Source organism: Molossus molossus, unplaced genomic scaffold (genome assembly GCF_014108415.1).
Source record: "Molossus molossus isolate mMolMol1 unplaced genomic scaffold, mMolMol1.p scaffold_m16_p_12, whole genome shotgun sequence".
In the NCBI taxonomy this organism is placed as follows: Eukaryota; Metazoa; Chordata; class Mammalia; order Chiroptera; family Molossidae; genus Molossus; species Molossus molossus.
In genome coordinates this window covers 26,517,403-26,543,756 of record NW_023425347.1, presented here as the reverse complement: position 1 = coordinate 26,543,756, position 26,354 = coordinate 26,517,403, and the positions used below count along the sequence as shown (strand labels likewise).

Below are 26,354 nucleotides of genomic sequence, written 5' to 3'. Positions count from 1 at the left end.
TGCAGCTCCATTGTAAATGCATACACACCTCACATGTTTGTTGTAAGGAATGAGAGTCAGTGCTTCGCTAGGGCACAGGGTAAGACTTGGTATGTAGGCAACCAATACAAAACACTATTTTCCTTCCTCATATTTGAAGAAGCCCGGTTTATGACTATTTTGTCAAAGAATCAGACAAATCACATAGTCTCTGGAAACCCTACCCTCATCCAACATCTTTATCCTTGAATGTCCTCGAAAGTGCTTGCTATAGACTGGGTCCCCCGGAATTCATATGTGGAAATTCTAACCCCAAGGTGTTGATATTAGGAGACAGGGCCTTTGGGAAGTGATTAAGTCATGAGGTGGAGCCCTTATGAATGGGATTGTTGCCCATATAAGAGAGACTCCAGAGAGCTCCCTTTCCTCATCTGTCACATTGGGACACAATGAGTAGACAGTTGTCCGGGAACCAGCACGCGGGCTCTCACAGACAGGGAATCCCAGTCTCCTTAGCTGCAAGGAATACACTTCTATTGTCTAAACACCACTCAGTCTGCGGTAGTTTATTACAGCAGTCTCAGCAGATTAAGACAGTGATAAGAGTTAAAAAAGGGGGAAGAAGAGATTAAGGGAGGGGGGAAAGAAGGAAGAAGGGAGACCACTAAAGAATACGTGTCAGTGGAGAGGGTCGCAATAATGATGACACAGAATAGCTGGGAAGATATTACAGATTGATTCTGTGTGTCTATCAGCTAATAGTAATACATTGTAAAACAAATCATCTTCTTTACTATGGACCAGGCACTGTACCAGGCCTCTTCATTCGCATGTGACAGAAAAAAATTAATCGGTAATTATTCACAGCCTCATCCCTTCTCCTAAAGTATTCGGTGTTGCTCCTCTGGTCTGTGAGTCTTTGCAGGAGGCGGAATGTGGGGCAGAACCGAGAGAAACCGAGACTGGCTGGAGAGACGTGTGTTAGGAAGGACGTTCCTCATGGCACAGAACTCAGCAAGGAGGGGAGAAGAAGTGGGTGGGAGGCCCAGGCTGAGCAGCAACAGGAGCTGGAGACAGCTGAGGAGTTTGGGAAAACAGAAGGGATATGGGGTGGGTGTGGGGGACCCTTCCTGGGAGGGAGACAGAGGAAGGTTCAGAAGGAGTTCGCCGCATACTAGGAATGAAATCCCATTTGAAGGGAGTCAAGTTTTACTTAGCCTTTAAATACATTTTAGTAACCAGCAGTCTTCCTTATTTTAGTAGATTACTTTAAAAAAAAAAACATTTTGTATTATAATTCTTTTGTTCACCATCATGATTTCTGCTCCATCTTTAACCTAAGATCTTGTCTCTCTTTTCTGTTTCACATTAATAACCAGTGAAATAATTGCTCAGGTCACTCTCCAAAATGTCAATTTTTAAAAATCCATAGAAAATTGCTGTAATTAACCAGACCCTTCAAATTCAGCGATATACAAAATATGTCTTCGGGCCTGTCCACATCCGAGCGGGGGGACCCGCGGATGCTTTCTGCCGGCTCCCCACGCGGGGCTGTCCGCTGCCGTTTTCCCAGCCCAGTTATTTTGGGCACGGCGGCTCTCAGCAGAGAACATGTGACAGAAAATCCGTCAAAACAGCCTGACTCAACAACTTGCGTTCAAAGGGGCCTGTGCTGCCCCCTGGGTGTCTCATACTTCCAGAGGCGTGAAGACAGAGGCGTGTCTAACACCCCTGAAGAAGCATGCGAGCCCCTGGAAGGGACATGTGAGACCCGGGCGCAGTCAGAGCAGTGGGGCTGGGCTGCAAATTAAACAGCCCGTCTGCAGAGACCTGAGTCACCACCAGGCATTGCACATGATTAATACCCCCTCCTGCTACATCCTTGGAATTTGCAAAAGACAGTGCCTCACCAGCTGAAGCTGAGCTTTCCAGCTAATGACTTTGCCAGTACTGAGAAAGGTGCGAACAACAAGAGAATTAGTCAGAGTCTGTCCCGGGGAGACAGTCTCAGCTGCTCATTTCCTTCTTTCTGAAAGTGAATGTGACACCTGACACCAAGTCATCCAAGAATCTTAGGGCAGCTGGCAAGCGAGTGAGTTGAAGTCATTGTTGAGTCAGCGTGTTTGGTTGTTTTCACAATTACCAACTTGCAAATGCACCTTTCTGAAATCTTGGATGTAACTTTCTAATTATGCCAATGTCTTCGGGTTAATTGAGTGAAAAATCTTTCACCAATCATAAATAGCCCTTTTATTCTATAGGAGTTTAATACATCTTCTGGTTCCGTTATAATTAAAGTGAACCATGACTGTACTTCTGATTTTTTTTCTCATTGCAAATATCTACTGCCACTGGGACCCGAGGCTGCAGGGCTAGACACAGATATGGTATCTCCGCATTACACCTGGACTCAGAGGCTAGGGGAGCTTGGAAGATGGACAGGTAAACAGTGGATCGTGTCCTGCTCTCCTGTTGGGGACACTGCCCAAGTACCAAGGGGTAGGTTAGGAATTCCTGTCAGTACCACCTCAGTCACCTTGCACTGAGTATGTGTCTTACCCCATCTCAGAGTATCCACTCCTGTATCCACTTCCCAGCTGCTATGTCTCTCGCCACCAGCTTCAAATTCCTTCTCTACTAAGAAAGGCAAAAAGGTGACCCAGGGGCTGGCATTTGTGCTGATTATCACGGATTCTATCATGTTTCAGATGTTTATTGCAGCGTATTAAGAAATCAGGACATCAGATGCACCCAAAGTCTTTTTTATTAATTACTTTTTTAACCATAAAATTCTTTTAATAAAAATGTTTTCTTTGTCACAGCAAATAATATGTATGTATAAGACTGTCAGAAGGAAGAGACTCTTTTCAACATTACACAGTTTGTTTATGGAGCCTTCAAAAGAGACATGTATCACTCAAGAGAATGAAATCACTGAAAGGTTCACAAAAAAATGTTCCACCTGTAGTAGGTTTCTGGCAGCCTCTTCTAGAGCCGATTGCTGGCTGAGCCCAGGTGTTTGAATAAAGACAATGGCGTCTTACTCTTCCTTTCTTACATGTGCTCTTGGAAATAGCTTACTCCTCTCCTTGTGGTAGAATGTGGCTTCTTAGGTCTGCAAGAATTGGGCTGTATGAGGGCCACTTTTCAGAATTCGTAGTGTGGGCCTCAGGGCGCTGCATCTCACAATGGCTGATGGGATCCATTGGGACACCTGCCTCCTATGGGCCCCCACCACCCTTGTTCATTTTCAGCAGTAGTAGGAGGTAGTTGGACTGTGCATCACCTAGGAAGATCACTTTGGCCAAGACAAGGTCACCCGAGTGAAAACCCTTGTCTTTTCCAGTAGCTCGGATATCTTCCTTGTGGATAGCTCCCCAAAAAGAGTTCTTAAGTGACATGCACCCCACACATAAGATGTGCACTTTGGCAAAGCATGAATTGATGCTAGAGCCCTTACAGGCGACAGTAGCCCGCACATCTGGCAGTGACTAGGACTTTGTTTCTCTCATCACAGACACTACAGGAAGCACGCATTCTCCCTGCAGTCAGCAAGTGAGGAAAAGAGGTACCGAGCTGGGTGTAGGTGCGGCTGTCCCAACTGCCCTCCTCCAGGTTACATAGACATTGGCCGGGGATGCAGTTCCTTACAGGTGGTGCCCTGACTGCCACTGTCCCAAGCCCCTTAATGTTTTAAGTTATAGTTGACATACACTATTATCTTAGTTTCAGGTGTACAACATAGTGACTTGACATTTATATATCTATGAAGTGCCCATCACCATAAGTCTAGTGACCATCTGTCACCATACAAACTTACTAGGGTATTATTGACTATGCTCCCTGTGCTATGCACTACCTCCCCGTGGCTCATTCTATAACCAGTGGTTTGTACTTCTCATTCCCCTTCGCCTTTTCTGCCGAAAAATCTCTGCTACCATCGATTTGTTCTCTGAGTTTGTTGCTGTTTTATTTTGTTTGTTTTTTAGATTCCTCATGTAAGTGAAATCATACAGTATTTATTTTTCTCTGTCTGACTTATTTCACTTAGCGTCATACATATTATGCTAAGTGAAATAAATCGGACACCCAAAGTATTTTTAGTTTTTGTTAATCCTCACCCAAGGATATTTTTTTCATTGATTTTTAGAGAGAGCAGAAGAAAGGGGGAGAGAGAGAGATTGATATGAGAGAGACACATCAACCGGGGCTGGGGATCAAACTCAGGTACATGCCTTTGACTGGGAATCAAGCCCACCACCATTCAGTGTGTGGGCTGATGCTCTAACTACTAAGCCACACTGGCCAGGGCATATTTTAATTTTTTTTAATTAAAAAAATTTTAATTTAAAGTTGACATTTAATATTGTATTAGTTTCAGGTTACAGTATAGTAGTTAGACATGTATATAACTTACAAAGTGAGTCACCTGATAAGTCTAGAAACCAAATTACACCACACATAGTTGTTACAATATTACTGACTATACTTCCCATGCTGTAGTTTATCCCCATGGCTATTTTGTGGCTGCCAATCTGTACTTCTTAATCCCTTCACCTTTTTCGCACACACCCCCGATCCCCTTTCCATCTGGGAACCATTAGTTTGTTCCCTGTATGCATGAGTTTGTTTCTATTTCATTTGTTCATTTATTTTGTTTTTAAGCTTCCACATATACGTGAAATCATATAGTACTTGTCTTTCTCTATCTGATTGATTTCACTTAGCATAATATCCTCTAGGTCCATCCATATTGTCCAAAGGGTGAGTTTTCATTTTTCTTATGGCTGAGTAATATTCCATTGCATAAATAGAACACATCTTCTTTATCCATTCATTTTTTTATTGGAACATTTACTCCATATACACTTAAAATAATTATTGATAGGTATGCAGTTATTGCCATTTTATTGTTTTCTGATTGTTTTTATAGTTCTTTTTTGTTCCTTTCTTATTTTCTTATTGTATTCTTCATTTCTGACTGATTTCTTTGTTACGGTTCCCATCTCTCTTTTTTATTTGTTTCCTGCTTCTGTGTTGAAGTTCTCATGGAAATAACCTATTCTTTCCCTAAGTTTCCTGAGCATCCTTATAATCAGTGTTTTGAAAGCTGCATCTGGTAGTTTACCTACCTCCATTTTGTTCGGTTGTTTTTCTGGAGTTTCGTTATGTTCTTTCACTTGAGACATGCTCTTTGTCTCCTCATTTGCCTCCTCCCTGTGTGTTTCCTCCCTGTATGTCTCCTGGTCCCGGCAGAGTGGCCTTAGTACTGGGTGTTCTATGGGACCCAGTGGCACACTCTTTCTGTTCATATGAGCTGGGTACTTCAGTGGTGTCCCTTGTGTGGGTCGCGTGTGCTCTCCTGTTATAATTGAGCCTTGATTGCCGTTGACAAATCAGTGGGTAGAAATGGCCTTCAGGCTGACTGACTGGCTGTGAGGACTGGCCATGACTTTAGCAGGTAAGTTGTTGCGCAGAGGCTGACCCCACAGAGGAGGATTCGCTTTAGTAGGGCTCTGGTGTCTGCCAAGCCCATCCCTTGTGTTTGTCATTTGTGGGTGATGCTCTGGTGTGGTCTGAAACTGGCCACCAGGTGTGTTAGTTCTGTAGTTTCTTGGGAGGTGTCCCAATGCAGGCCAAGGTCAGTGGCTACCTGTCTGGCCCAGGGCCACCTGGTAAAAGCTACAAGGTTTCTGCAGTTGGTAGCTGCCTGTGCCGAGCTTGGAGGTCCCTGGGAGTGGTTATGCTGTCAGTCAAGGCTGGCTGCCAGTTTTGCCAGGCTGGGGGAAGAGGTACAGGGCATGCTGAGGACAGCTACTACTTCTTTGGGGTTTGTGTACCTTTGAGAGATTGTAGAAAAGACTACAGTATGGGCCTAGGCCAGCTGCCTGTGTGGATTAGCTTCTGAAAAAGGTTCGGATTGGGTGGGGTTAGGGTCTCTGAGTGTCATTTGGGTGGGGCAAGAGCAATTGGTTAGCCAGGTTCATGGAGACTCAGATTTGGCACCTAACCTGTGCCTGTAGACTGTGGAAGAGGGGGCTCAGCAAAGGAACAACGGCACCTACCAGATAGATGGAGGGAGGGCTCAACAAAGGAACAATGCCAGCTGCCGGCACCTCAGTCCCAGAGAGAGCTGTTTCTCTAGCCCTTGTCTTGAAGCCAGATAATTTGGTTCCTCTTCGAATGTCTCTTCTCTGGAGTTTAGGGAAAGTGTCTGTGAGCGAGTGAGTCTGTGCTTGGGCCCTTTAAGAGGATGCAGGGTCTACAGCAGCCTCCCTTCTCACAGAGACTGGGTCCCTGCTGATTTTCACAGGCTGCGGTTCTGGGGACCGCTCTTCCTGGCACCGGTGCCCAGTGTGGGGCTGGGCCCCCACTGCTCAGCGAGGACCTCACAGCGAGATCGGCCCCCTAATCCTTAACTGCCATGGTGGGTATGTGACCAGCCTGTTTCGTTTCTCTGTCCCCCCTCCCAGTCCCCACATGGCTTCTTCATGTCTCTAGTTATAGAAGTTCTGTTCACCTAGTCTGCAGGTGGTTCTGAACGGTGTCGTTTTGACGTGGTTGTGGGAGGCCAGCACACAGTTTACCTGCTCTGCCATCTTGACTGGAAGTCCTAAAGTTTTTAAGTGTTTTGCCTTATTTCTAATTTGATGGACTTCAGTCACAGGACCACCCAGGAGCTGGGAACCTGACTGGGTAGCAGGAGGGGCAGGAGCAGGCACAGAGGAGCACTCAGACTGACCAGGGAGCCAGCCTGCAGAGTGGGCAGGCATTGAGGGGACCGTCTTAGATACCCACGGGAAGTGGTACCCCAGCCTCCTCCCTACCCATATGCCTCCTTGGTAAAGTACCTTTAGCTTTCATCATATGGTGACACTTGATCTTTTCTGAAACAATAACGGGGACCAGGAGTCACCTAGCTACCATGCCCTCCCTGGACTGGTCAGTTAACATCTGCGCCTCCGAGCTGGACAGCTCTGCGAGGCCTAGAGAACTCACAGGTGTGTGCCACCGTCTCCGTTCCATTGGCTGCCGTCTCCGTCTCTCACGGTGCTTCTGAAGGTCCGCCTTATTCTGTCCTTCTGTGGGGGAGCAAAGTAGTTCATCTCAGTTAAGAGATTCTCTATACTCCCAGAAATGGTTAGCCTGTTTTCTTTCTCTTCTTCAGTCAATAATTCTATTGACTTTTACTCATGAACTTCTTCTCCAACTTTCTTGTCATTTTTTTCCCCTCTCCTTCTGTGCTTAGAAAATTGGGCCAGTCTGGCTGGTTCGGCTCAGTGGTTGAGCATCAACCCATGCACCAAGAGGTCGCCAGTTCGATTCCCAGTCAGGGCACATGACTGGTTCTGGGCCTGATTCCCAGTGGGGGTCATGCAGGAGGCGGCCAATCGATGTTCTCTCTCATTGGTGTTTCTATCTCTCTCTCCCTCTCACTTCTTCTCTCTCTAAAATCAATAAAGAAAAAAAAAATTTTTTCTAAAGAAAAAAAATTGGGCCAATGTTTTTCAAAGCCCATTCTAAAACACAATGATCTCATTTTGTTATACATTTCTGTTTAGTATAACATGTCTAGTAGATTCTAAAATTCAACTTTAAAGTTGAATCTAAAATTGTATTAACTGGGGTCATTTGATACAAAACTGTATTAATTTAATCTACATTACTGCCCCCCCATAGCTAATATTTTTCTTGCTATAAAATTATAGCTAAAAGAATTAAAGATCTAATAAGCCAGTTCTCAAACCTCTAACCATTTAAAACAGAAACACACAGAGTTCTGTACAATTTCCAGATTTCATTGTTCTAGTGTATATACTTTCTTTCTCTGTATGGTGTAATAGGAAAATAAAATAAAGCAAAAAAAATTGGACTTGAGCCATTAATTCATTACTTTTGTCTTCACAACCTCAGGCGAGTCATTTAAGATCTCTGTGTTTCCATTTTCTCATTTATAAAATGATAAGGTTGGATTATATGAAATATGTTTTCAAAAATAAAAAAATATTTTCTTTTTTTTTTTTAGCCACGGTAACCTTTCTTAAGAGAAATCTTAGGCAAACGCACAAAGCATAGAACATGTAAAACCAGAGTTCTCCGGTTGAAGCCAGATGTTAAGACCCCAAGATTCACCCACTTAGACCCCCTCACCCATCTGTTACCCACCCTCCTCGTTTTAACAATTTGTAACTCATATATAAGCACAGCCTTGGTATATGTGAGCATTTACATCCATAGCATATGTCTTTGATAGACTATACATGTACGTGCATTTATGTGTGTTTATATAGTAATCAGAGGAAAGCCACATTTCCCCAAGTGCCTTCAACCCATGACTAGGAATGAGAGCGAACACCCCTGGCTCTTCCCGTCACAAGCCTAACACAGAATGGCAGCGCCATGCACACTGCCCCCAAGGATTTCTTCCCTGACCCTCACCCTGCCCCCTTCCCCGATGTCTGCACCCCTCTCCCCAGGGAGGGCCGGTAGTCGGTCTTATTTATACTCCAGCAGACACCACTGTGCTTCTCCTGCTGCTTCTTTGGGCTCCGCTGTCCACTGCTGGACACCCAAATCCCTGCTGCTGGCCATCATGTCTGCTGCTCCACCAGGCAAGGTTGTCTCTGCAGGTTGCTGGTTCCACACCACCACTGCTCTGTGCAGCTGCTCCATTGCAAACAGCGCCTCCTGGAGGTCGTGCTACTGCTCAGCCTCAGCGCCTGGGTAGCAGCAGCCCCAGCGCTTGGAGTACTTGCCAGACCAATGCCTGGCAGCATGGCAGAAAAAATGCCTTCTTCTGTTTAGAAACAGTGTCACTCAGGCCTTAACATTTTAAGAATTTCTTTTTTAAATGTTTCCCCTTTACTGATTATAGAGAGAGTGGAAGGGAGAGAGAGAGAGAAACAATGATGAGAGAGAACATGGATTGGCCGTCTCTTGCATGCCCCCCCACTGGGGATCGGGCCCACAAACTGGGCATGTGCCCTGACCAGGAATCGAACTGGCAACCTCTGGGTGCATGGGTAGACGCTCAATCACTGAGGTACACCAGCCAGACTAAGATTTTAAGAATTTTAAGAAACAGCTCTTTAATTTTTATTTACTCCCCACCCCCCACTGCCACCTCCTCATAGGACACAAGCAAGTGGCCAGTGAGTACTGGACCAGGAGACACATCCACGAGGCAGAGATCATACTGCTGAGAGAACTGCCCCTTCCCTGGAATGATTAAGACTTTTCACTGAGTCAGATTCATCGTGCCTGGTTTATTCTCCCTTAATGCTCTCCCGGGAGGCTTCTCAGCCCCTGTGCAGATCAACTTCAGTTGTCTGGATGTGTCCCAGCAGGCCTGAACCCCAGCTGACCCATCCTGGGCTCATTCCGAGACCTCTTATACACACACGTGGATGAATCAATGTGTAGTTACGGTATAAATCAAGAGCAGCTCCTCGTCAGGGGCCTGACAACTGGAGGACTCGGATCTTCTCCCACAGGCCTTCACTTCAGGGTGCATATGGAAACTCTTCAAATGTGATACGTGGATATGAACAGTTAATTCTTTAGCTGAAATTGAAGTGGGACCTTGAGGGCAATCCCACTATGCTTAAGAGGAGGGGGCTTCAGATCTGGGTAGAAAACGTCTAACTGCACTAACGCAGTGACATTGCTGTGGTTTCAGAAACAACAGAAACTACACAAACAAGGCCTGTGACCCCCCCACCCCCAAAAAAGAGAGTTCACAATTTAATGGAAGAGCCAGAGCTACACACAGACAATGAGAAGGATTTCAGTAACATTGAGAACCTCCCCACTAGCTCTCAATCACACACCTCACACCTACAGATCCCTTTTCAGGCACTGATGCTGCAGCTGTCTGACTGGTTGTGGCTCCTTGAGAGCAGATACGATGCTCTTTGTCCTCTTCACCCCTGAAGCACCCAACATGGCGACTATGTACATAGTAGATTCTCATCGAGGGTCTGATGATGGATTTTTGAGCCATGAACAGAAAACATAAATAAGTTAGAGAATAAACAATGTAGACTTTATGTTGCAATTTTACACTGGATGCCTTGTTTCTTCGTGACCTAGATTTACCCAGATTTGTGTGCTGTTGGTGACCTGTGGGGGCAGGAAGGAACAGTGGGGTGTGGACCCGCTCTGGGTCGTGCAGGACAGGGAACAGGGCAGCAGCAAACGGCTAGTGCGGGGAGGAGCTTGCCGTTCCTTGGATGCTCACCTCCCTCTCAGGACACAGGCCAGTGTGATCGCTGGACCCTCAGCTGCTGTGGCCCTCAGAGGACGCACTTTCTAGGTATACCCCCATCCCAGCAGAAGGGCTCCCCCAGGCTGGACCCTGCTGAGGATGTTGTTTCTACAGGATTTTCACAGCAACAAGCAGCTCGAGCGAAGCAGTGAGCCTGAGCCCAGTGAGCAGCAGCCCTGCCCAGTGCTTGCTGTCGCCTACCAACCACATGACAACCTGGCCACGTGGTCAGCACAGGTACAGCTGGCACACGTGGCTTCGTTTCACCGAGAGGGTGGTGGAGGCTGGCGATAAGGCTTTGGAACTACAAACACACTTGACCCTAGAACAACCCAAGGGCAAAGGTACCAACCCCTGCACAGTCAATCCATGTATAACTTTTGACTCCCCAAAACTTAACTACTAATAGTCTACTGTTGACCAGAAGCCTTACCCATAACAAATAGTCGATTAACACGTATTTTGTATGTTATATGTATTAATAGACTGTATTTTTACAGCAAAGTAAGCTAGAGAAAAGAAAATGTTATTGAGAAAATACATTTACACTCCTATACAGTATTTATCGATCCTGTAAGCTTACATCGTCTGTTTTAGGTTATGTGATTTGTCCGGAGTAATTTCAAATTTTCAACTGAAATAATTTTGCATATGAGTGGACTCTGTGTTGTTGAAGGGTCAACTGTACATTGGTTTAGTATCTTTCTCTTGTTGCCTGGGACAAATTACCTTCTCTCTCTGAGTCTTCGTTTTTGTACCTGTAAAGCGGAGAAATGGTACCTTTTGCTGTTAATTATGAGGACTGTAGTAGAGAATACGCGTAAAGGGCCAGGCAGGCACCAACGAGCACCTCGCGGATGGCAGCTGGTATTACTACCCTTTCCCACGGGGGTTGTTTGCAGGGCCACACTCCCTCCCACGCACCGCGCCACGTGGCCTCTCAGCTCCTGGACGCTCCCGTGCTGTGCGGGGTGGATCGGCCTGATCCGATGTGATGTCACCCTCGGGCGGTTAGGTCTGCCTTTCCGTCCATCTACTAAGTGCCTTTCCATTCCTCCATCTGTTTCTCATCTTCACGTGTTGTGGTTCCAGATTGCAGATGTCTCCCGCCCTTCCAGAGGCCGTGGTCTGTGTTTTTGTTTCCTGTTCTTTGTGTTGTTTTGGAGTGGTTCTTGAAAAAAGACGCAGGGTGGAAACAGCTTTGCTCTGTCATCCAAAAACCTGGTTCTCTTTTCAGATAGATCAATAAGCACAACGCGTAATAGGACATCTTAGAAACCCAAAGTGAAAACAGACCCTCTCCCTGCCTCTCCCACCCCCGTCCCTACTCCCCTACATTAATAAAGGACACAATAGCTGGCTTATTCCGTTTCCCCGCCATCAGCACATTCCTCCCGCAGGTCCCCCAGGCCCCCCCAGGCCCGCTCGCAGAAGAAGCAGGCACCGCTCGGCTCTGACTCGCTGGGCTCTGACCCGCTGGGCTCTGACTGGCTGGGCTCTGACGGGCTCGGTTCTGACGGGCTCGGTTCTGACGGGCTCGGTTCTGACCGGCTGGGCTCTGACCCACTGGGCTCTGACAGGCTCGGCTCTGACCGGCTGGGTTCTGACCGGCTCGGCTCTGACGGCCTTGGCTCTGACAGGCTCGGTTCTGACCGGCTGGGCTCTGACCTACTGGGCTCTGACAGGCTCGGCTCTGACCAGCTGGGTTCTGACCGGCTCGGCTCTGACCGGCTGGGCTCTGACCCGCTGGGTTCTGACCGGCTCGGTTCTGACCGGCTGGGCTCTGACCCGCTGGGCTCTGACGGGCTCGGTTCTGACCGGCTGGGCTCTGACCCGCTCGGAGGAACGGAGGCTGGAATCGGAGGGAACAGAACATTACAGCAAACCAGCTGCTCTTCAGAGGTTGATTTTCTTTCATTTTGGAAAATAGCAGAAGCAATTACCATCGCTCATTAGAAGGCCTAACACACTGGCTGCAGAACTATATTTGGAAAACCATATTCACTTAGCTCCAAAGTGGAGAGGGTGTGAAAGGGTGGAAGGGAGGGGAAAGACAGACCAGGGCATGCCCGTGTTCAGATCGGAATCTACAAACAGGTGATTTGAATTGAATTCTGGGCGGAACAAGACACGAATGCACCTGGGTCCCCCGGCCAAACGTGGACCTGGATTTTGACGCAGTGAACACTGACTGGGAAGCTCCAGTCCTTCACAAATTTGAGCGTCTTCCTGGAGAGGCCTTTCTGTGAAGTGGGAAGAGGGTAAAGATAGTCTGTTGAATCGTCCTTCTGAGAAAGTCCAGCTACCACTGCAGCTGTCCATGGAGCATTGGTGTGCTTCTGTGGTCTCCCCTGAAGTTTACTATTTATTACGTCAGGGCCCATGGGCTTTGGCAACAAGTTTCCATCCTTATCTTTCTGCTGTTAGTTCTGACTAGGAAGTGTTGACACCACAGGCTACCAGCTCACGTCTTGTATTTGCTTATAACCGAAGGAAGGGTTCTCGGATGGAAGGGACATACTCTGGGCAAGAAAGGCTAGGTTCAGGGAGTTGGTGGCGGGGGCGGGGGAGGGGGCTATCCCAGAAAGAACTTGAAAAAAAAATCACTTTTACTCTCTTTTGTTGGATGACAGCATGTGGAGCCCTTCATCCCATCCCAGTAACATTTCTTATATAATTTGTGTGATGGAGCTATTTCATTTGTAGTTAACCCTCAAGGTTGGTATGGTTCTTTATGTTTTATAAAGTAGGTTTACCAGGGCTAGCAAGAGCTGCTTATTGCTAACAACAACAACAACAACAAGAGTTGGGGTTCTCCCAGCAAGGACAGAGGCGGAGAAATGGTCTCTGTACCGCATGTGTACTGGTATTCAACACAGACAGGGTTCAGGTCCCTGAGGATTCCAGTCGTGTCGATTTGCACTAGCTTTCCCTTCCCTGTTGATGACCCCTGGCTTTCTCATAAGCTATCTCAGTTAAAACTCAAGTAGGTATTATTGTTTCTATTTTACAGAGGAATTAAATGAAGTTTAAGAAGTTTTATAACTTGCCCAGGGTGACCCATCTACATAATAACATGGCTGAGACCCAAACTCAGGTTTCTCTCATGTCATTTCCTCTTCATCAGAGGGCATTAGTCAGAAGTGTGCCATCCTTAACAGAAAACTTGAGTAACAGTGACTGAAACACCTAGGATTTATTTATCTAAAGTCTGGTAACTTTCCCCAAGGAAGCAGGTTTCTGCTGTCTTCCTGGTCTATCATCCTTACTCTGTCCTTATACTCATAAGATGTCTGCTATTCGTTAAGGCCACCTATTCTCATTCTAGGAAGTAGAAAAGAGTTTCCTAGGGCTTCCATAACAAGAACCACACACTGGGTGACTGAAAACAATATTCATTTGTTCTCTCACAGTTCTGGAGGCTGGAAATCCAAAATCAGGTGTGGGCAGGGCCGTCCTCCCTCTGAAGTTTCTAGGGAAGAATCCTTTCTTGCCTCTTCGAGCTTCTGGTGTTGCCAGCAACCCATGGCATTCTGAAGTAGAAATGTCACTCCAGTCTCTGCCTCCATCTTCATATGGCCGCCTCTCCTCTGCGTCTACACCTCTGTGTCCGGATTTCCCTCTACTTGTAAGGGCCCTGGCTATATTAGATTTAGGGCCCAGTAGCATCTCATTTTAACTTAATTACATCTGCAAAGATCCCATTTCCAAATTAGGTCACATTTATAGGTAGACATGAATTATTTTGGGACAATATTCATCATAGTACAAAAGGGTAGAGAAAAATACCAGCTGACTTTTCCTATTTCATGTGGCCATTTTAGATATAAGGGAACCTGGAAAATAAAGTAGAGGTAGGCAAGGGAGGAGGAAGTTGGACTGAAGGTTAGGTAAGTCTCATACAGACAGCTAGTAGTTAATCAACTCCTTTGTTTCAGATGAAAGGGAACTTGCATCTATTGAGACCACACTGTAGTCTTGGTGCTTGTTATATTCTTAATATATATTATCTTATTTAATATTGTAGATCCTTTCCATGTGTCTCCTCTATTGGATTTTCAGCTCAGTGAAGGCAAGTCTGTGTCTTCTGTTTCTCTTATACATCATACAAATCGGAGCTCAGGAAACATTATGTTGGATAAATTACTGCCCAGCCTTCCTTACTTCCTGCTGGCCCATTCTTTCCCAAGGACCTCCTAATGTCAGCCATGGAAATTGGCCTGTTTAATGTTGTTTTTCTCCCCTTTCCTCTTTGTTTTTCTTTTCCTGTTTCTCTTCCTCCTTTTTAATCTTTGTTTTCCTTGGCTTCTTATTGATAAAAGAAATGAGCAGCAGTTTTATTTCATAAGTCATTCAGTGGGCAGCCCTCAATGACCTAGAAAAGAATAAATTCCTTCCTAGGTGCTCCTGCCTTAGAGGTAGTATGTTTGAGAAAGACGACAGACTAAAAATTACTATTTTAAGAAGCTAAATTCTCGTCCTGAAACGGAACCTACAGTTATGTGTTCTACGTTCTCCATTACCACAGCTAGAACGTACCATCTTCGGTTTCCAGGTTTCAGAACCACTCTAACGTGTCCTGATCATTCCTCATAAGTGTTTCTGAAGGAAAAGGAGAGGGATATTAGAATCTAGATTCAATGTCTAACTATCATACTTAGGAATGTAAGTATATAGGTAGAGAGCAGAACGGATGGGCAGATTAATGGAAAGGTAGACAGGGTATGTGAAAAGATTTGATGGAGTTCTCAGTGTTTACCATGCTTTGCACCCAGGACTCCACCTCCTGGGCATAGTGGGCTGTAGCCACGCAGAAACTTTATTTCTTTAATCTGACTTTTTTTCTTCCTTTCCTTTTGATTCGAACTGGCCTCGTCTAGCCTGGAAGCACCTGACTCACGCCTCTCTCCCTTGTACGTCCACTCCTTTAATCATTAAACCCTCTGGACAATGAGGGCTTGGTCAGCATCAAATAATCTTAGCAACAAAGCCTTGGGTCTGTTGACCACAGAGACAAAGCTTTAGTCAAACTAAAGATAACATCTAAGTGTCAGTAATGTTTCAGCTCCAGACCCAGAAAAGTGAACAACCCCGCTGACCACTCCCTTGAGAAACCAGAGCGAGGCCATCATCAGGACCAGATGCAATGAACTACCCTGGTGCCAACCAGTCAATAGAGACCATGACTCTAACTCCACCACGACAAATAATTTCCCCTTCATATAACCCATCACCTAGGAGCTGTCAGGGAGCCAGGTCTTTGAGCAACAACTCACCTATGACTCTGGATTTGTGCCATTTCCTTAAATAAACCTTTGCTTTCTTTGCTTCGAACTCCTGTTCGCATTTGATTAGACAAACCCCTTTAGTTCGGGAACATGACTGCACCAAGGATGAGCACCTGGCCCCAAAGCAGTTTCTCTAGGCCCGAGGTGCATAAAAGAATCACCTGGGGAGACTTTTCAAAATACCAGATGTCCAATTCAACACCAGATGGAGGTTCTAATTAATTACCTACCAACGGGTCTCCAGGAAGTATACTTTGAAAAAGCTATACAGTTGCTTCTGATGTGGCCCTTTGTACTGGTATAAGGACGATTTGCCCCATGTGGTTCTCTATACTGGATAATGACTAGGTAAACCAATCAAACCTTTTTGGAGGAGTTTGACCTTAGATCCCAGAGAGAGTTGCTGATGTTGAAGAGCCCAGAACAAGAGACGTGGTGAGCAGGGCACTGCCTCAGAGATGGCAGATCCCTGGAGCAGACAGCAAGGATGCTAGATCAGAACAGACGGGAAGAGTCAATGCTGTGTCAGAGCATCGACTCTAACTGGACCCTAAATGGGGATAGCCATGCTCCATTTCTCAGCAGAGCCTGCTTGTGGGCTTCGAAGTTTCCTGACCCCTTCTTGCTTGTCTTGTGTATTCCTTATAAATGTCACTCTCTGAGGTAACCCCAGTATGTGTCTATTGCTTGTGAATTAAAAATACTCAACATAGAAAAAAATAACTGGAGAAAGTCATTCAGTACTCTGCAAACATTTGGTTTATAATGAGATTATAAATAATATAAAGTATATATATTCTTCACTGAGGAAGAAGTGGTGTATAAGACAGACTGTGTTCCCACTGGCGTGGAGCTTGAATGCTAGTAGGTTAATCAAATGGCTGTAAAGAAATCAGCACAATGTTTCAGACGATGGCAAGTGCTGTTTCAGGATGATGGGGGTAGAGAAATATTTTCTATAGTCAGGTCAGGAAGGTGCCTGAGGATGTGGCACTAAAGCTACCTACTCTCATGTCTACATACTTCTTGTGGGAACTGTGATTTTTAATGCTAAAAGGTCCCTCAAGATCTTCTTTTGAATTATCTCATTTACAGACTAGGAAACAGGCTCAGAGAGGGCCAGCAACTTGTCCATGGTCACACAGCGAGTCTGTAGCAGTACGCAGCATTTTTGTCTCCCATTCAGTGCTCTGCCCACCGCTCCTAGCTCACTCTCAGCAGAGGTGTCTTTGGGCATCATAATTGCTCTTGCCATGGATTCTATCTGTTACTTTAAGAAGGGATGGCCTGAGGTGAGGGGAGGTGGCAGAGGGCATAATTCTACTTCTCTTCTAATTATCGACAACCTTCATTCTTTTCCTCACTTTGGGCCAGTTTCTTCCTTACCTGAAGGTGTTGCAGGATTGCAGCAAACATAGAAGGACCAGACAAGTTTTGCAAATTACAAGGGACCCCTTGATGCAGAAGCATCTCGCACCAGCTGACAGCTGTCTGAATAGCGATCTTCCCCAGAGAGTGCAGGGGAGAGGCGGGAGAAGAAAGGGGAGGGGGCACGGAGGAAAGAAAGGCGGTTTTCCCAGAATCAATTGAAGTGGCTCCCAAATGAAAATGATGCTCTACTAAAGGCAGGTTTCCTTGGAGTCACCCTTAGATGCTCCGATCTTCCACTGTTTACAGGTCCTTTCCCCTTCTCCCTTTCTGTCTGCCTGGGCTTCTCTCCTCCCTCTACCGCGCCTCCTCCCCTAATCCCGGCTCCTTTCTTCCCTCCCTCTCCCTCCGCTATGTTACCATTATTGTCAGTGGAACGAGCTGCATGCCAAATCAGGTCATTCACAAATATAGAACAAACGTCTGTCACCACAGATTTACCACTATGACTAAAGCAGGGCCCTTCTGTCTGTGAAAAGTGTGCCCATTAGTGATGTGGGATCAGAGCCCCACAGCCTCTGAGCCCTCTACCTTAGCTTAACTGCGGCAACTTCTTCTAATAAACACCCGTTCGAGCGTCTCTGAAGGATTTATCGTGGTGGCTCCATTTGTGTTTCTAAAGCTTTTCCATTTATCCCCCTCCCTCCACTCCCCCCCTCCAGCACACAGACAAAGCCATTTTCTGGAGTTTAGGGCTTAACTGTAAATATTTGTTCTGGCTGAGAACTTCTAGAAGGTACTGGCCTAAAATGAGATAACTAACAATGCTCCGTGAAGGGAAATGAGCATGAACTGAGACAACTTTTCCAGAAAAAGAGCTCACTAAACATTCAGCTCTGCTCACATGACTCACAATTCTCTTCTGGACAACCTGGATTTATACACTTCCCATTGTTAAAGTCACATCAATCCTTCTTTGCATCAGATAGCACAATAGACTTCACGCCAACTAAGAAAAAGAAAAAAAATATGAGACGAGGAAAATCGTAAAGAGGAATAACATACAGATAAAATGAATTTTTAAAATACCTTTTTATCTTTTAAATGTCTTGTTTCCCAATGGCTTCGTCCCTGGGAAAGTACAATCCACCCTGAGTTTTGTGCATAACTAAAGCAAAGCCAACCATACGTGAGCGTGAATGAGAAAATTGGCAATGAAGATTATAATTCAACGCTGAACGCAAAATTTTAAAAAGCCGGAGTCTTTTTCTGGTTTAATAATTTCTGCAAAACAATACAGACAAAATTTAAAGGGCCTCCAAAACCTAATATGAAAAACATAAATAAAAGCACAACTTATTATTCATTCAAACTTTTTCTATTTTGATCAGTAGTAGGCTGGGTCTATTTTCATGGCTGATTTTTTTTTTTTTAAATGAAGGCAGCAGAAACCACAAATGTTAAAATGAGAAAGTCAGACCTGTTATAAGTGCCCCAAACAACTATATTAGCCAGTTGACCTTTGTTATAAATGCCTTTGCCAGTTAATTATTACACTATCATTATTGTTATCACCATTGTTATTATTTTGTTCTTTTCTTTGATCATTAGTTTGCTGGTTCAACCATCATACATGGTTATAATAAAAATTCATTACCTGGTGATGGCTGTTGGGCTGCCTATGGGAAATGACTTGATAATCTTGCAAACACTGAATGATGCAGTAAATTAACACTCATTTTCATGCATGTTTGCTTGCATGTTGATGACCTGGAAACACATGCTTGCACTCCATATTTTTTCTCGTTGCTCCTGTTTGTTTTTTCTGTGGTAGGAACAGAACAATATGGGCTTCCTCCAGGGAACAAAACAACACCTAACTCTGCAATGTGGAAGGGTGAGAGGAGCAGATGGATGAAAACTCTACTTAGGCCAACTGAGCACACAGAGAGGAAATGCAGCTACCTGGTATCACACCTGGGCACTGCCAACCATCTTGGCAGTCAGTTGCCTGGGGAACGGAGGGGCCTGGGGGAGAGTAGAACCCAATAGTGTCTCATAGAATAGTCCCTTAAGAGAGAATATCTAGGTAGCTTGTTTCTGGGGAGCCACAGGGTTTAGAAGCTCACCCTCCCCACATTAAAGAGGGGGGAATAGTATAAAGAGATGCCATTTCTTCATCAAACAGCTTCTGGCTTGCTTCAGTTTTTTTTCCCTTTAGTTGCCAATAAGACCAACAAAAATAGTATTTTATTCACTAGACATCAAGTCTTTAGAGTGAAACCAGTAACAACTATTTTCTACTATGCATGGGTTTTTGGCAGGTTATCAACACTTCCTCAGCAGTGCTAATAGAACTTTCTGCAGGGCTGAAAATATTCTGTGTCTACACTGACCTACTGCAGTAGTGACTAGCCATGTGTGCTGGTGAGCACTTGAAATGAGCTACTTTAACCCAGGAGCTAAATTTTTAATTTTATATGATTTTAATCAATTTAAAATTAAATGTAAATTCAATTTAAGCTTTGCTTTTCTTAAAAATAATATATGTTTATTGATTTTAGAGAGAAACAAAGGGAGAGAGAGAGAGAAGTATTAATGCAAGAGAGAAACATCAACTGGTTGCCTCCCACACACGCCCCAACCAGGGATCTAACCCACAACCTAGGTATGTGCCCTGCCTGGAAATCAAACCCACAACTCCTCAGTCTATGGGATGACGCTCCAACCAACTGAGCTACACCGGCCAGAGCCTTACATTTTTTAAAGTACTCTGAGCACTTAGATATGTTCTAAAAGTGCACTTGTGCTTGGTTCATTCTAGCTGAATCACCTGTGGCTAGTGGCCACACACAGGGCAGCACAGATCTGAAGTACAACTCTCGGAGTTGACTGCAGACCTTTCTGGCTGCTCCTATGTCAACTGTCTCAGCAGTGTACATGTTGAATTGCCTTAACCCATCCACAAAAGACCTTAGTGCCTTCTTCTTATTATAAACCAGTATTCAGACCAATGCTATCACATGCAAGTACGTATACGATTACTCTCTATAATCTGATGACATGCACATCGACTTTCCTCTCCTGAGCTGACCTTTTATTTATTTTTTATTTTTTGTTAATCCTCACCTGAGGATATTTTTCCTTTGATTTGTTTTAGATAGAGTGGAAGGGGGGGGGGGAGACTTCGATGTGGGAGAGACACATCGATTAGTTACCTCCTGCAGGACTCTGACCAGGGCTAGGGATCGAACTTGCAACCTAGGTATGTGCCCTTGACTGGGAGTCAAACCCGCAATCTTCTGGTCCCCAGACCAATGCTCTAACCTCTGAGCCAAACTGCCCAGGGCCTGGGCTGACCTTTTAGATTTATGTAGCACTTTATCTACCCTGACAGTGGGCCAAACTCACCCAAGACATACTGGATCAGAGTCTCTGAAGGGCTAATTTAGCTTAGAAACTTAAAATTTTTAGTCTTCTTAGGTGACTGTTAGGCAAACGGTCCAGCCTTACCACCTCTGCATTGCATTTCAGACTGGATGTATCACCACTAATTATGACAAAGGCTGAATATGAAAAAGATCAAACTCTTCTGCTTTCTTCTGGCTATGCCTACCCTTCCCAACTGGTCCAAACCCAGGAGGCAATGGCTTAATTTCAATGACCTATTGTATATCTTAGAGTCACTATCTGATTAAATGTACCATCTTCATTAATTTAATCATCTTCATAATATAATCATCTTCATCCTATAGCCATCATCACCATCATCTTCTTCTTCTTTAAGTTTCCCTTGTGTCAATACACAAATTCAATGTTGGACAGAATGTGTAATTCCAATTTTACAGAGGATTAAGTTTAAGGAAATTTACCCAGTGTCATTCAGCTAGTAATGATCAGAGATGCGTGCATTTATACCAAAGCTTATAAATTATTTTCCTAAGTGGAGATAAGTAGCTGCTCTAGGTTCCCACTGTACCCGACGGCAATCTTTTCCCTGAACCAAAGTTATCTTCTTTGTCCACCTTGTTGACCATGCCATGACCACCATGAGATAGGCAAGTTATCAATGGATGCTAACATCACCAGGTGAAAGACTCTAGAAAGTTCACAGTCTCCAAATATAATACCACGGATGACTTACTAAAAACCAGGGGGAAGGCAGAAGGCACCCTCTTAACCAAATGGGAATAATGGGGCAAACTTACATCAGGTGTCCCCTAAGGTGATGTTCAGAAAAAAACACATCTCCTGAATATTATTTCTGTCAGAAATATTAAACTTGAATCTAATCATGAGGAAAATCAGACAAATCTAAATTGGGGTATATTATGCAAAAAATTGGCCTGGACTCCTCAAAAATGCCTATGTCATAAAAGACAAAAAAAGCTTGGTGAATGGTTCTAGATTAAGGAGACTAAAGAGATATGACAATTAAATGTAACACCTGTTTCTTGATTGGATTATGGTTTTGATTTTTATTAAAAGAAATTTTTTTTTCTTTATTGATTTTAGAGAGAAAGGACGAGAGAGGGAGAGAAAGACAGAAACATCGATGAAAGAGAATATTGATTGGCCGCCTCCTGCATGCCCCCCACTGGGGATTTGGCCCACAACCTGGGCATGTGCCCTGTCCAGGAATTGAACCCGTGACCTTTTGGTGCATGGGTCGATGCTCAACCACTGAGCCACACCAGCTGGGCAGATTATAAGTTCTAAAACAGCTAAAGGACATTATTAGGACAATTGGGGGGAACTGAATATGAACCACCTATTAGAAAATAGAATTGTATCAATATTAAATATCATTAATATGATAATTTATTATAGTTATGTGGGAAATTATATATAGAAGTATGTAGGGGTGAAGTACATAGGGGTGCAATACGTAGAGGTGAGGTACGTAGGGGTGAAATATGTGGGGGTGCAGTATGCAGGAGTGAAGTACGTAGGGGTGAAGTACGTAGGGGTGAATATGCAACTAACACTCAAATGGTCCAACAACAAAGAAACCAACCAACCACTCTCAGAGGGAGACAGAGCCAATGTGGCATATGTTAACAACTGGGAAATTTAGGTGAAGGGTATATAATTAATGTTCATTGTACTATTTTTCTGCAACTTTTAGATGAGTTAAAAATTTATCAAAAAATTTGGTTAAAAATGAATAATATGAGCTAATGCTAATGTAGCACTTAACTATGTTGTATAGATAATCTTCCGAGCACTTTACACATGTTAACTCATTCAATCCTCACAACACCCTGTACAGTCCACTATGATTAGCCACATTCTGCATGTGAAGCATTGGAAGCCCAGAGAGGTCAAGGTCAACAGCTACCAAGGAGTAGAGCTGGGATTCTAACCAGAGCCCATGCAATTATCCTCTCTGTGAAACGTTTTTTGGGGAGACCCTCGTTCTCATCACCTTTTGAGGAATTTGAACAAGTTGTTCATTACACTTTATCAGTTCTAACATTTTAAAGTTCTTTATTATATTCATTTGAAATTTATCTCCTGATGGCTTTTATTCATTTGTTCTGTTTTTACAGTGAGCTCATCCAGAGCAAATCACTGTTTCTCCTACTACGTGTAGGTTCCACAGAATCGAAAATTGATCATGTCTTCTACTGTCCCCATGCTGGAAGAATGTTTCCTAGCATATGGCAGGACTCAGATGGATGAATAAATAAATGAACATCAGCTTTTCAAATATTTGAAGTCAACTTCTGGAAATTTTCATTCTCTGTTGAAAACATTCCAAGTCCCTTCAATTGTTCCATTAGTATTTTAGTCACTGTCCTCTAAAATAATTCCAGTTTTTCTAGTTTTAAGAGTTATGCCCAGCACTGAAAATAGTACTCCAGATTTCACTCACCACTGTCATTTTTCTTATTTCAGATGGTTTCCTTTTGTTAATGGAGCCTAAAAAAAAAAAAAAAAAATCACAACAATGTTTTAAATGGCATTATAAAAACTACAGAAGAGACTGGCGGGGATATTAGACTGAGCATACACATTAACTCTTGCTCTTGTCTAAGCCCCACTAAAATAACAGTAAAGGATATCCTTTTGCTTGCATAAACCCAGAAGGACAGATAATGAGAGAGAGGAAAACAGTAATAACATTTTGGAAGCTGGAAAGCATATGTACAAATGGTAACTGACTTACCAAACCTAAGCAAGATGAAATCAATTTTTTCTTAAAACTGCATCTTCTTTATTTTGCATACTTTAATTTCAGAACAAAATAAATGAAAAAACACTACAATACACAACATCCAAATCCAATGTCAAATGGGGGAAGGGTAGGCTTGAAGCCCTGTATCCTGTCTTAGACAGAAAGACAGGAGAAAAGAAAAACCACTAGACATCAGCAGAGGAAACCAGATAGGCTAGGGCCACTCAATGCTGAAAACACCACACAGAGGACACAAGGTCTGCAGGTAGAAACTCCTAATCTACTCCTGTCATTCATAAGACATCCTCATCATGCTCAAGGGCGGGAGGATCTCATCAGGAAGAGCAGCACTGGGTTCTCCTGCTGTCCTTCATCTTCATCAGTGCCTAGGCCTAGCTTAATCATGTGGTAGACGTGGTTGGAGTGCGTCTGGGGGTCCTCAAGTGAGAAGTCAGGAGAGACCAGTGCAGTTTCAAACAGCAACACCTCAAGGTCCTTGACAGGCTTGTCATTCTTGTCTGCCTCCACCTTCTGCCGCAGTCTCCACAGTGAAATGGACAGGATTGATCTTCAGGTGCTTATTGGCCACCACGTAGTCCATAGTAGAGTTGTCCCAAAGTGCCTGTGTTTTCTTGATATGCTCCAAGCTAGCTGTCCAGGGGTAGGTGTTAGTCACAATGCATCAGGGTGAAGACACAAGCCTATTTGAGATTGTCACCTTCTCAACCTTCTTATCCAAGATTTCTTTTGTGAGTTTGGCCTTGCTCTCTTCCATTTTCTTCTTCTCTTTTTCCTCAGGTACCTCCAGGCCATGCTTAGTAAGTGGAACCAAGCTCTTCCCATCAAACCCCTTGAGCTGCTGCACACAGTACTCATCGACAGTCTCTGCCATATATACTGCACTAGTGCCACAAAAGCAGAGTGGACAACTTGCTCTCTGTTCTCACCAGTGATAAAATAGATGGACTTCAGGATCTCCTTCATTTGAGAGAAATCACTTCATCTCCAGACTAGGAGGTGTGATAGAACAGAAGCTTAGAAAGGTGTTGCCAATTAGTAGTCCTTGTGGATTCCAAGTTTTAGGTTTTTAGAGAATGCCCCATTGGATGTCTTCTAGTTTCTTGTCTTCCACCAGCTCAGAGAAGAGCTCAAATCACTTCTTAACAATGTTTTTACAAATGACCTTCAAGATTTTGCTCTGCTGGAGCATTTCTCTCTCAGGAGATATTCAGGGGCAGGTCCTCAGCATCAACCACACATAGATGAAGTTGAGATACTCTGGTGTCAACTCATCTCAGCTGTCAATGATGAACACGTAGTGGACATAGATTTTAATGTTGTTCTTCTTGTTCTCAAAGAGATGAAAAGGAGCCCAATGGGAATGAATAAGAATGCCCTGATCTTATACAGAGACGTGCTTGACTGCCAAGTGGTCTTCCCAGTCATTGGTAAGGATCTTAAAGAATTCTCTGCCCTGGCTGCATATCTCAGTTGGTTAGAGCATTGTCTCGATACTCCAAGGTTGTGGGTTCAATTCCCAGTCAGGGCACATACAAGAAGCAAGCAATGAATGCAGAAATAAGTAGAACAACAAATCAATCTCTCTTTCTGAAATCAATAAACAAATTAAAAGAGTTAAAAAACCCACAAACTGTTATGTGGGGAGGGAGATGGGTGAAGGTGGAAGAGGACAGAGAGGGGATGGATAAATGGTGATGGAAAAATAATAATAAAACAAAAAACCAAATCATATTCTTGCTTTTTTTAAAAAGAATTCTCCTTATTCTTTCTGGGTGATGCCATCAGGGTACCTGGTCCAAATGGGCTTGATCTTGTTCAGTTCTTCTTGATCAATATATTTCTCCTTAATCTTCTTTTGTTTTCTTTTTCTAACTCTTAGTGTTGCTACCCTCCTCATTTGAGCCCTCATCTTCAATCTTGGGTTTCTTCACATCGTCTTTATCTTCCTCTTCTTTATCCCTTTTCTCTTCCTCGGCTTCACTGTCATAGATTTCTTTCTCTCATTGCTTCTCCAAATAAAGAGTGGTGAAATAACCTATGACCTCTGAGTGCTTCTTACCTCTTCTTGGATCTACCTTTCCTCCAAGAACTCTGTCTGGTCTTCTTTAAGGGGGAGTATCACTTTGGAATTCCGGTCAATGGTCAGATCATACAGTGAAGGAACCCCTAGCAGAAGACTTCCAGGCATACTGCTCATCATCATCATTGTGCTTTGTGATCACAACCATTTTCTCTGCCACCAGGTAGGCAGAATAAAATTCAATACTAGATTGTCCAGTCACAGAGATGTCTCCACCAGCCTGAAACACCTTCATAAATGCTTTTATTCCAGACTTGGCAAAGGTTCCCAGATTATTTATGAGCTAGGCTTTGGTCATGCCAATGCCTATGAACATCAGAGTCAGGCTGCATTCCTCGACTTAGAGATGTCAATTTTCAGCTCTTCACACTGTCCTACATGGAAGGGTTAGTCAGGCCCTCATAATGTATCTTGTCCAAAGCATCAGAAACATTACTGATCAACTCCCAAAGGAACATTTCCTTTGGGGAATAGAAAGTATTGATGATGAGAGATATGAGTTAGGCAATTTATGCCTGGAAGGTAAAAATCTCCACCCCATCCTTTTCATGGTGCACCACTTCCTCAGACATCTTGAAGCTGAAGAGATGCAAGTACTAGAGAGTAGGATGGTCAGGGATATATCCAGTTCACATACCACAAGAAGTGTGCATGGGGGTGACAAAAGAGAGAAGGAGAAAGATAAAATCTTAAACCAGCAGGCAGACCAGCAGATAAAACGGGTGACACTGCAGAATGCCAAAAGGTTCAGAAATTGATGGCATCAGTTATCTCTAGAAGGAGAGCTTAAGGTGCACAGTCAAGACAGGAGGATTAGCCCGGCTGGTGTGGCTCAGTGGTGAGCATCGGCCCATGCACCAAGAGGTCGCCGGTTCGATTCCCGGTCAGGACACATGCCTGGGTTGTGGGCCAAATCCCCAGTGGGGGACATGCAGGAGGTGGCCAATCGATGTTCTCTCTCATTGATGTTTCTAGCTCTCTTTCCCTCTCCCTTCCTCTCTCTCAAATCAATAAAGAAAAATATGAAAAACAAACAAAAAATAGGAGGATTAGTGAAAATCTGTTTAAAACTAAAGATCTCTTCTCTCTGCAGTCCTCCCTTACCCCAATAGAAGCCTGAGGGTCTGTGTTCCAGAGATAGACTAAAAAGGTCTCTAGCTATGGGTTATA

The 26,354-nt window shown here is 44.2% G+C and overlaps 2 pseudogenes; both read right to left on the bottom strand.

Annotated features, from left to right (window-relative positions):
• Positions 1 to 3,033: 3,033 nt before the first annotated feature.
• Positions 3,034 to 5,117, bottom strand: LOC118626246 (annotated as a pseudogene).
• Positions 5,118 to 23,376: 18,259 nt separating this feature from the next.
• Positions 23,377 to 25,756, bottom strand: LOC118626245 (annotated as a pseudogene).
• Positions 25,757 to 26,354: the final 598 nt, after the last annotated feature.